The sequence below is a fragment of the Misgurnus anguillicaudatus genome, chromosome 19 (assembly GCF_027580225.2).
Source record: "Misgurnus anguillicaudatus chromosome 19, ASM2758022v2, whole genome shotgun sequence".
NCBI classification, from domain to species: Eukaryota; Metazoa; Chordata; class Actinopteri; order Cypriniformes; family Cobitidae; genus Misgurnus; species Misgurnus anguillicaudatus.
Genome location: NC_073355.2, coordinates 43,425,292 through 43,436,142, shown reverse-complemented (window position 1 = coordinate 43,436,142; position 10,851 = coordinate 43,425,292). Strand labels below are relative to the sequence as shown.

Sequence of the window (10,851 nt, the reverse complement as noted above, 5' to 3'; positions counted from 1 at the left end):
TTCAGAAACATGTGATGATGAATGATGATGGTAGTTTTTTGTCCCCTAAGAGAAATTAGTTTTGTGCATACATGTGATGCTGTATAACAATCAAACACATGAATAACAATCACACAGTCGTGTCATTCACACCAGAGTTCATCAGTTTCATGGCCATAAGATCAAAAGAGTTAATGTAGAGGTTTTATCTTCAACATGTGTGATCTTGTCTGGGAAAACCCAACTAAACTAAAGTCATTAAATTTATGTCTATGTAACGGGTGTGTTTTGGGAACTACAAATCCCATCAGCCTTAGTGCTATAAAAGGAAGTGGTATGATTCGTTCTTTCACTTCCTCCTTTGGTCCTTCCGCTAATCTACGAAAGGTAGCTATGACAAAGCTAAGGTATGGCATTGATATTATATGGGAAATTATCAGTCATCGAGTCATTTTAAATAATGCTTTTCTGTCTCTCGTACGCTTTCTGTGTGGTGATTGAATAGAAAACACAGCGTGATGTATTGCGTAATGGCAATAGACCAGCAGGAGTAAAGATCGTTTGTCTGCAGTTGTATATCAAACACTAGTGATATTAGTGTCAAACATATGAGGCATCGTTTGGCAGGTAGTGATTTTATTGGTTGAATAAAATGAACCACATGTATTTTATTGTATTTTATTTATACTTTGTTTGTTGTTTTTAGTATTAAGGACTTGCTGGTTGCCTGAGTATCATTAAAGCAAGATAAAGGATGGTAGAGGTATTGTTTATTTTATTATTTTTAAAGGGTTTATAAAGTTTTAATTGTTTTATATCTATTGATATGAAGGTTGAATGTAAATCTGGGTTTCTGTTTTATTTATTTAGTAATGGATTGTGTTTTCCCTTGCAGGGATGCACGGTTACCGTTTATTTGATATTTAATTTGCCTCTTGAAGTGTTGTTTCTTTAAGTCGACCATACAAGAACTAAGGTCACAATCGGGGAACAAACTGAATGATTTTTAGTTCATTTAAAGTGTTTATGCATTTCATTTGCAGTACCCACTGTTGCTAATATTGGTTTTTGTTTTCTTTTGTAGATTTCATTTTGACCCATCGGTGGCTGCGGGGTTGCCTTCACTGGTGGATGATGGTGTGGTGGTTTGGTCACTCTTATGTCTTTTTTTCTTTAGGTCTGCAGTGTGATTTGCTGTGAGTGGATTGCAGTGCGAGCACATTTGTCTAACACATTATCTTCACACGAATAGGTAACCTGTGGCCATCCGGGGGTCGCTTTGTTTTATTTTGGTTTATTTCTTTTGATTTCTTTGTGGGTATCTGCATTGGAAATTGCGTTACATCCTTATGCCTTTATTTGTTTGAATAAAACTGTTCTGAGTTAAAACTTCACCACTGCCTTGTGCCTGGTCATTTACCACCTTTTATGGGGTACCTGTAGGTTACATCTATAAAACTGCAATGAAAAGATTTGTTGGCTGTTGTGATATAATAATACTTTCAGATTAATGTTAATAAAACTGAGGATGTGATCACAGACCCCAGATCAGTGAGAGATAGGAGCTCTGTTGTTGTTAACAGTCAGGACATTAATCAGGTTGCTTCATATAAATATTTGGGGGTCCACCTCAACTTCAGTGGCATAAACATGTGTTAAGTGTTTGTATACAAGAGTTCATGAGCAATACGGCAGATTAATAAGATCTTAATAAACTCTTTACATGTGTTAAACTCAGAGTGATGTGCAAGAGATTTTAGGGTCCTGACCTGTTATGTAGAGAAAATCAACATAAACATTCATTTATTGCACTGTAACACTGATAATAGACTAAAGGCTGTTTTATATTTTCCCATTTTGGTAATGCATTATAATGGTATTGTTTTTTAAGGAACATGATGCTGATGTATGTATGAACGTTGGATAATGTTATGATGTCGGTATGTTGTGAGTTTTTTTGCAGCAGTTTTTCTTTTGTCAATAAATTTCTCTTGTCTCTGGACAAAGTAAATTTTTTTCTAAAGTGTATACTGATCGTCACACAGGACACCAATTGTGTCGTACACAAGACACTACACTGTCAGAAATAAAGGTACAAAACTGTACCTTCTCTGTCACTGGGGCTGTACCCTAAGTTCTGTTTGGTACCTTTACAGGGATACAAAACAGAATACAATTTTGGGTAGATTACCGTACCTTAATGACCCACATTGTAAGAAAAAAGTCTAAATATGTACCCTAGCTGTCAGTGGGGCAGCACCCTTTAAAAATGTAATTGGACCATTAGGTACAGATATATAAACATTTAGTACCAATATGTGCCTTTGAGATACTAATATGTATTTTTGAGATCCTAATAAGCTCTCTTTGGTCCCAGTATGTACCTCTGAGGTACTAAAATGAAATCCTTAGGTGCAAAGCTGAACTTTTAGAAAGGGTACAGCCCAGTGACAGAAAAGGTACATTTTTGTACCTTTATTTCTGACAGTGTAGAGGTGTTACTAGTTTTGGTCACGTTAACTCATTGTGTGTGTGTTAAACTCACTGAATGGGTTAAATGCAGAGGTCACATTCCAACTATAGGTTAAATTGGCCATTCTGACCCTTTTACTTATGTAGGATGACTTTATTTAGAAAACAGTAAATCACAAAAAAATGTTAGCTGGGCTTTTGCAGATTGGGTCAGAACATTTCAGTATTTAATTTTTTTACCATTTGATACAAATTTTCTTTCTATTTTCTTTTCACTATTCCAATTAAAATAATGATCATGTTTACCAAAAAGTCTGCGCTTTTGTGTCCATTTTACCACATAATGATGTACAACACTTCAAAGTGTTATCTAATGTAGGCCTATGAGATTATATTAAATGGGTGAAGTCATTACCATTATATGGATTATCATTATCACAAATTATTATTACCGCAACAACATGATATTACATTTAATATATGCATTTACAAACTCATGTTTTGGTAATGAGAAATAACAAATTGTCTACGGGGCGGAGTGGGACCAAAAAATCTACCGGGAAATTTCGTATACCACCGGCCCACCGTGGTAAAAAAAAGGTCTCGTAGCCTATTTGTAGTAAAACTAGGGAAAAACAAATCGTAATCAAGTTTTTTCCACTGTTATTACTTATTTTAAAGTGTTTGGCGCGTTTACCTCAGAGATTATTTCAGTAGTATTGCTGTTTTTCCACTAATAATAATACAATTTACATTCCAATCCTGCTTCCTTGTCTGTTTATTCATTTCATTTTTAAGTTATATGTGGATATTTATTGTCATATGAGACGTTCATTGCCGTTATATACTCTCGTCTAATATTCAATCATATGCGGAATAATGTGTGCATCTTTGAATAACTGTAAGAATACAGTTCATTTGAAAATAGTTTTTGTCAAAGTTTTGAGAAATAATAATGTTAACTATATTGCAGTTGAATACTCTCGTCTATTATCAATCCGACCGCATATGTACTGCAATAAAAAGGTGTTCGGCCACGCAGCTTTTTACATCAAAGGCCGACAGGCAATGCAATTTGGAGTGGGGCCGTTCAATGTTCCCCCTATATTTTAAAAAATCCTAAACATGGTTGGACCTGCCGAACAGGTTGAGCACTTTTATATAGCCTACTGTGTTGAGCAAAAAGGCTGCACAGTTTGACCAGAGGGAAGCGGCCGCACATCAGGCCGCCAGACGGGGTTGCTATATAACTTGCAATACCTATTATCAGACCGGCCCACAGCCTTAGAACACTACCGGCCCACCGGGAAATGTCCCGACTCTCCCGATGGCCACTCCACTAGGTTGTCTAGGTACTATGACAAACAAAATTTCAATGTTTATCTTGAGAGAAAAATAAGAACTGCTTACCTCGTAGTCATCTTGAGTGTCACAGTCAATTATGTCCCTTCCAACAATTTTTAGAAAATGTTAGTTCCTTGAGGGCTTTAACAAAGATTGAAAATTGTTGCGGAGGATGAGAAAATTGGTCTTGGACACATTTATATTCCTTATTATTGTCTCTACATTTACCAATGATCACCAAATACCACATGTTTCTTTACTGTAAATGTTTATAGTATAACATGCACTGAAGCTTTTTAATTTTTAGATTTTTGAATTATAAATATTTCCATATCAAAGAACCCAACTCAGTCATGGACACGTTGCGGTAATGAACATTTTCCCCTTAAATGTGGAAAAAACAACAAAATTGGTTTGTGTGATGTATGCTGGTTCTTACCACTAGGTGGTGCCCTGTATTCATGTAACCTGTGTAACCAGAGATTCAGAATAAGAAACATGTGAGAGTGAACAGTTCTTGGTGTCGTGTCTTTATTAAATATCTTGGTACTCCAAAACTAGTAAGCCTCAACAGCTAACAGAGTTACTTAAAGATATCACATGGTGTCAGAAGTTAAAGATGGATCAGCTAAAACCTCAAAACGAATTAAGTTTTGAAGGAAATACTGCAGAGAATTGGAGAATTTGGATTCAGAAGTTTGAGCTATATCTTGTGGCAAGTGGAACATCTGAGAAATCAGGCAAGATAAAGTGTGCTACATTTCTTCATGTTGCCGGGGATGAAGCACTGAAGGTATTTAATACTATGGATTTTACTGAGGAGGAAGCTAATGATTATGAGGTACTGAAAGAAAAGTTCAGACGGTACTGTGAACCAAGGAAAAATCTAACACATCTAAGACACATGTTCTTCACTCGTGCACAGGCACCAAATGAACTGATTGATGCATATGTGACTGATTTAAAAAACAAGGCTGAAGAATGCGAATTTCGCACAGTTGACAGAATCACTGATCCAAGACCGCATAGTGTGAGGCGTGAACAATGATCAAATTAGAGCTAGACTCTTAAGAGAACCGGATCTGGATCTGAACAAAGCCATACATCTGCAGAGCTAGTGAAGTCACAAAAAGCCAGATTAAAGCCCTCCACGAGGAAACTGAAGTGATAGTAAACAAAATTAGTAAGATGCACCTTACAAAGAAGTCACCTGAGAAGAATGCTTTTTCAAGTGCAGTGTCCAAAAAAGAAGGAGAGTGTACTAGATGTGGTTACAGCCACGAGCCGAGGAAGTGTCCGGCCTATGGACAAATATGCAAAGTATGTCGCAGAAAAAAATCACTTTGGCAGGATGTGCAAAACGCAAAAACAGAAAGACAAAAGGTTTGCAATGAAGAAAGTTCATGAGATTGAACAAGAGGATTACACGGAACTGTTTGTGGGTGTTATCGAAGAGAAGCATACTGGAAACAAAGAAGAGATGGAGGTTAGAGTAACTGATGCCACGTACTGAAGAAAGACAAATGGACTGAAACACTAAAAGTAAACAAAAAAAAAACACTTTCCTTTAAATTGGATACAGGAGCAGAGTGCAACGTAATCTCGTACAAGGATTTTCAAGTTGTTTCAGGAAAACCAGAGTCGCTGTGCAAGTCAAACTGTATGTTAGTTTCATATTCTGGCCACAAGATGGAGCCAAAAGGTACAACAAAACTCATCTGTCAGTTTAAAGACAATGAAGCTGAGATTGAGTTCCAAGTTATTGAGAAAGACTCACCTGCCATCCTGGGAAGATCGGCATGCAAAGAGTTAGGACTTGTCAAAAGAATCTACAAAGTAGACTGTGAAGGAAACACAGACATCCTGAAGGAATTTGAAGATGTGTTCAACGGCTTGGGGTGCATACCAGGTGTGCATCACATCAAGATTGATCCAGCCATTGCACCTGTGATACATCCACCCAGAAAAGTCCCGTTAGCACTAAAAGACAAAATAAAAACAGAACTCAACAGAATGGAAAGACTTGGAGTTATCGAGAAACAAACAGAACCAACAGATTGGGTCAATAGTATGGTGACTGTTGTAAAACCAAACAAGCTTCGCATCTGCATTGACCCAAAAGACTTAAACAAAGCCATAAAGAGAGAACACTTTCCACTCAAGACAGTTGAAGAAGTTGTGAGTGAAATGCCAAAAGCAAAAGTCTTCTCAGTGTTAGATGCCAACCATGGATTTTGGCAAATCCAGTTAGATGAAGAAAGTTCCAAGCTTTGCACGTTCAATACACCTTTCGGAAGGTACTCTTTCAAGAGATTACCTTTTGGAGTATCTTCAGCTCCAGAAGTCTTCCAGAAGTGCATAGCTCAAAGGCTTGAAGACCTGGAAGGTGTAGTGAATATCATGGATGATATACTCGTATGGGGAGAAAATGTGGAACAGCATGATGCAAGGCTAAGGAAGGTTCTGGAGAGAGTAAGAAGTGTCAATTTAAAATTGAACCGAGAAAAGTGCAAGATCAGAATGGTTGAAATAAAGTATATCGGGCATGTATTAAGTGGAGAAGGTTTGAAGCCAGACCAAGACAAGATAAAAGCAATTGTGGAGATGCCCAAACCACAAGACAAATCTGCCTTAATGAGGTTTCTTGGCATGGTTCAATACCTTGCAAAGTTTGTTCCAAACCTGTCTGAGACCAGTGCGCCACTGAGGAAACTTTTGGAAAGTGGAGTGGAGTGGCACTGGGAAACGTCACAGCAAAAGAGCTTTGAAGCACTTAAGTCACAGTTAAGCAATGCCCCAGTTCTCAGATACTTTGATGTTAACAAGGAAGTGACTCTTTCTGTTGATGCCAGTTCGGAGGGTCTGGGAGCTGTTATCCTGCAGGAAGAACATCCTGTTGCATATGGTTCGAGATCACTGACTGATTGCCAGAAAAGGTATGCTCAGATAGAAAAGGAGCTTTTAGCCATTGTGTATGGATGTGAAAAATTCAGCCAATACCTTTATGGGAAGACAGTAAGAGTACAGTCAGACCACAAGCCACTGGAGACTGTATTTAAAAAGCCTCTTCAGAAAGCCCCACCACGTCTGCAGAGGATGTTGATGAAGCTCCAGCCATATGACCTGCAGGTAATCTATAAACCTGGAAAGGAGCTAAAAATAGCAGACACGCTTAGCAGAGCCTACCTGGAGGAAGAAAGAGAACAACTATTGGACAGAGACTTGGAAGTACATCAATTGTCAGAAAGTCTGCCTATCTCAGAAGAGAAATTGAGAGCTGTCAAGCAAGCTACAGTAGCAGATAAAGAACTGCAGATGGTTTTGGCAGTAGTCAAAACAGGATGGCCTAAACAAATAAGAAGTGTGCCACCTGCAATACGGAAGTACTGGACCTTCAAGGAAGAACTGACAACCTCAGAAGGACTGTTGTTCAAAAATACGAGACTCGTAGTGCCGCAAAGCATGCAAGCAGAAATGCGGGAGAAAATTCATGAAGCTCATTTGGGAGTGGTAAAGTGCAAAGAGCGAGCGAGAAATATACTGTTCTGGCTGGGAATTGGAAAACAAATTGAAGATTTAGTGTTAAAGTGTGCTGTGTGCAATACTTTCAGAAGGAACAATACCAAAGAACCTCTCATCAGTCATGCTTTACCAGACAGAGCGTGGGCAAAGGTGGTAGTTGACCTTTTTAATTTTAACCAAGCAGACTATCTGCTTTGTGTGGACTACTTCTCGAAATTTCCTGAAATTGCAAAATTAACACAGACAACAAGCCAACAGTGATAACAGCATTGAAGTCAATTTTCGCAAGACATGGAATTCCGGATGAAGTCTTCTCGGATAACGGGCCACAGTTTGTGAGTGCGCAATTTAGAAACTTCAGGGATAAATGGGAGTTTGAACACTCAACTTCGAGCCCCAGATATCCTCAGTCAAATGGTCAGAGTGAAAGAGCTATACAGACCATTAAGAATCTACTCAAAAAAGCACAAGAAAGTCATGGAGACCCATACATTGCTCTTCTTGAGTACCGCAATACGCCACTAGGAGAAGTAAAGTTATCTCCTGCACAACTGCTCATGGGCCGCCGACTGAAAGCCAGATTGCCCACTACAAAGAAGTTGTTACAACCACAGCTTTATAAAGGAGTTCAGAAAAGCCTAAAAGACAGACAGCTAAAGCAGAAGCTCTACTATGATCAAAGAGCGAGAGACCTACCTGCTCTGACGGAAGGAGAAATGGTGAGATTGAGAGCAGAAAGTCAATGGAAGCCAGCTGTCGTGGTGGAAAAACATGAAAAGCCAAGGTCATACCTGGTTCAAACGCAGGATGGTGAACTTTACAGAAGAAATCGGAAACACCTGCTCAAGACGAAAGAAACAGGTTTCCAGAATCCACATATTCAGAATGCATTGGATCCAGTGTTAAATGATTGTGTTCCAGATGAAGTGGCAGAAATGCCAGCGTCACTGCCTGTAGCAAAACCTGCACTGTTGTTTTCATGACCTGAAGTTGTTTCAAAAGAGGCTCTAAAAGTGACTCGTTCTGGCAGAGTGGTTAGGCCACCAAAGCGTTATTCTTGCTAAAGTTCATAGGACTTTAACTGTAGTTAAGTAAATGTTTGAGAGTTTAACGTCTGTCATTATAGTTGGTGACACTGAGTTCGAAGTGTTAAGTAAGTCGCAAAACCAAATATATGAAAAAAAAATTGTGTTGCTTTGTTCTATAAAAAAAAAGGAAGATGTGTATGTATGCTGGTTCTTACCACTAGGTGGTGCTCTGTATTCATGTAACCTGTGTAACCAGAGATTCAGAATAAGAAACATGTGAGAGTGAACAGTTCTTGGTGTCGTGTCTTTATTAAATATCTTGGTACTCCAAAACTAGTAAGCCTCAACAGCTAACAGAGTGATATCACAGTTTGTATGATGTCATTTGAAATCATGTGCAAAATAGTACATAAATTATGTTTATAACTGTATGCTTCTAATTTTGATACTCTTACTTTGCATTTACTTTTTTTATCAAAATGTTTGACACCTCATAAGTCTAATTTCGCGAGAATCACTGTATATGTAACATTCTCAAATTCTATTTGTTTACTTTTCAGAACTAGACATCATTCTTATAAAAAATACAGTACATGTTTTACTGTGATTCGGATTTCTATGTTTTTATTGTTGTATTGGACATTTCAGCCACTGGCCATAAAAAAGTTTACTACAAATAAAAATCAAATTTACAAAAATGTAGACCAATAAAAGTGTATAACCAGATAACACTGTATGGCTTTGATGAGAAAAGTTTGATCACTTGTAGAAAATCTATTATAATGTACAATACTGATTAAAAACATAATGACCTAGTATGAGTTTAAAAATCAAAGAAAAAAAATACTTGAATGTAGAAACTTCTCTGAAGATCAACACAGCTGACAGTGTAACAGATGTTTGCTCGTTGTGTCAGCTTTGTTTTCTCTATGATTAAGTTTTTTCTCAAGTGTGATCTCACGTCAACGTTTATCTTCTTGTGAGCTTTCAAACATGTGTGCTGTGAAAAACTCACGTTTGAAGTGCTGTGTGTATCTCTATGCCAAAGTAAACTCTTTACTGCACTGATCGGTGAAAAGCTTTTCTCTAGAAGGAAATCTGCGCTGGTGATTTCTGAGCTTTGTCCCATGTAAAAATTATGTCCACAATGTTAACAAATGAAAGGTTTCTCTCCAGTGTGAATCCTCACGTGTGCATTAAGGGAAGATTTTCTTTTAAAACTCTTTCCACAGTGTTGGCATGTTAATGGTTTCTCTTCATTGTGAACTGTCATGTGTGCATCAAGATGACCTTTCATTCTGAAACTCATTCCACGCTCATGACATGTGAACAGTTCTTCTCCGGTGTGTATTCTCATGTGTTTATTAAGGATACACTTCAGTCTGAAATGATTTCCACAGTGATTACATGCGAATGGTTTCTCTCCTGTGTGAATTCTCATGTGTACTGTAAGGTGACCTTTATGTTTGAAATTATTTTTACACAGATGACATGTGAATGGTTTCTCTCCAGTGTGAACTCTTGTGTGCATCTTAAGGTTATGCTTACTTGTGAAACTCTTTCCACACAGTTTGCATGTGAACGGTTTCTCTCCCGTGTGAGTTTTCATGTGTTCACTAAGGTTACCAACCGTGGTAAAACTCTTTATGATGTTTTATTAACAAGGTTCGGGAGGAGCATGTTCAGATAATTAAACACAGGTGAAAGCACTCTCTGATAATCAAACACAGGTGAAAGCATTCTCAGATAATCAAACACAGGTGAAAGCATTCTCAGATAATCAAACACAGGTGGAAGCACTCAGCAATCAACCTAAGAGGGTACAAATAGACTCAGCAGTCTTACCTCACTATGTTGTCAGTTCGCAGCAGAAATGTCTCAATTAAGCTCCTCTTCCAACAAAGACACGGACACCTCCAGGGATGCATCTCCACACCCCACCGAGCCCACGGTCATCCCTCCTACACCACCATCGTCTTCTCGCTCAGGTCGCAGCTCGCGCCAGCTGTTGAGTCGCCGCAGCAACAGGCCCTCAGCTAGCCTGGGCAAAGCTCCAGATTTCGCCATGACAGGTTCATTACCACCGGCCGACGAGGCTCAGCCCTCCACCTCTGCCTACGCTACAGCAGCGCTGTATGCAGACGGGCCCAGAAGCCTCCCCACAGCCGCACAGTTTTATTCGCTAGCTGTTCATAACCCATTTCTTTTTCAGTGGCCTCCAGCTCCGGTGGCAAACACTAGCGCGAAGCTATCGCCGCTAGCACCACAGATACAACAGGGTCATCAGTTCTACCCAACAGGTTACAACCCCGCCCACTTCCAATGGCCCGCAGGTGCAACAACTCAAACGAGCGCAGCCCTGCCTCCGCTTGCAGCCCAAGCACACAGCGATTTCTATCATCCCTCACATCCTCATACTAACTTACCTTTTCAATTTCCAACAGGTCTTCCAATCACAAGGGCACCAATGTCATTAGCAGCCCCGGATCATACCCTTCCCGGTTCT

General features: G+C 39.0%; 2 protein-coding genes and 1 long non-coding RNA gene across 4 annotated transcripts in view; 2 read left to right on the top strand and 1 right to left on the bottom strand.

Annotated features, from left to right (window-relative positions):
- The window catches only part of LOC129425993 (E3 ubiquitin-protein ligase TRIM39-like), a 315,525-nt gene that overhangs the window by 155,860 nt on the left and 148,814 nt on the right, over positions 1-10,851 (top strand). The window lies entirely within an intron of this gene.
- LOC129436682 (uncharacterized) overlaps positions 1-10,851 on the bottom strand; it is a 75,699-nt gene that overhangs the window by 47,291 nt on the left and 17,557 nt on the right. The window lies entirely within an intron of this gene.
- Positions 2-1,373, top strand: LOC141351169 (uncharacterized). 2 transcript variants are annotated; one of them, XR_012359408.1, is made up of 3 exons: positions 2-606; positions 686-742; positions 1,064-1,373. It is a non-coding gene; the product is annotated as an uncharacterized lncRNA (long non-coding RNA). The 2 variants fall into 2 exon arrangements; XR_012359407.1 differs by having other exon boundaries at positions 2-742.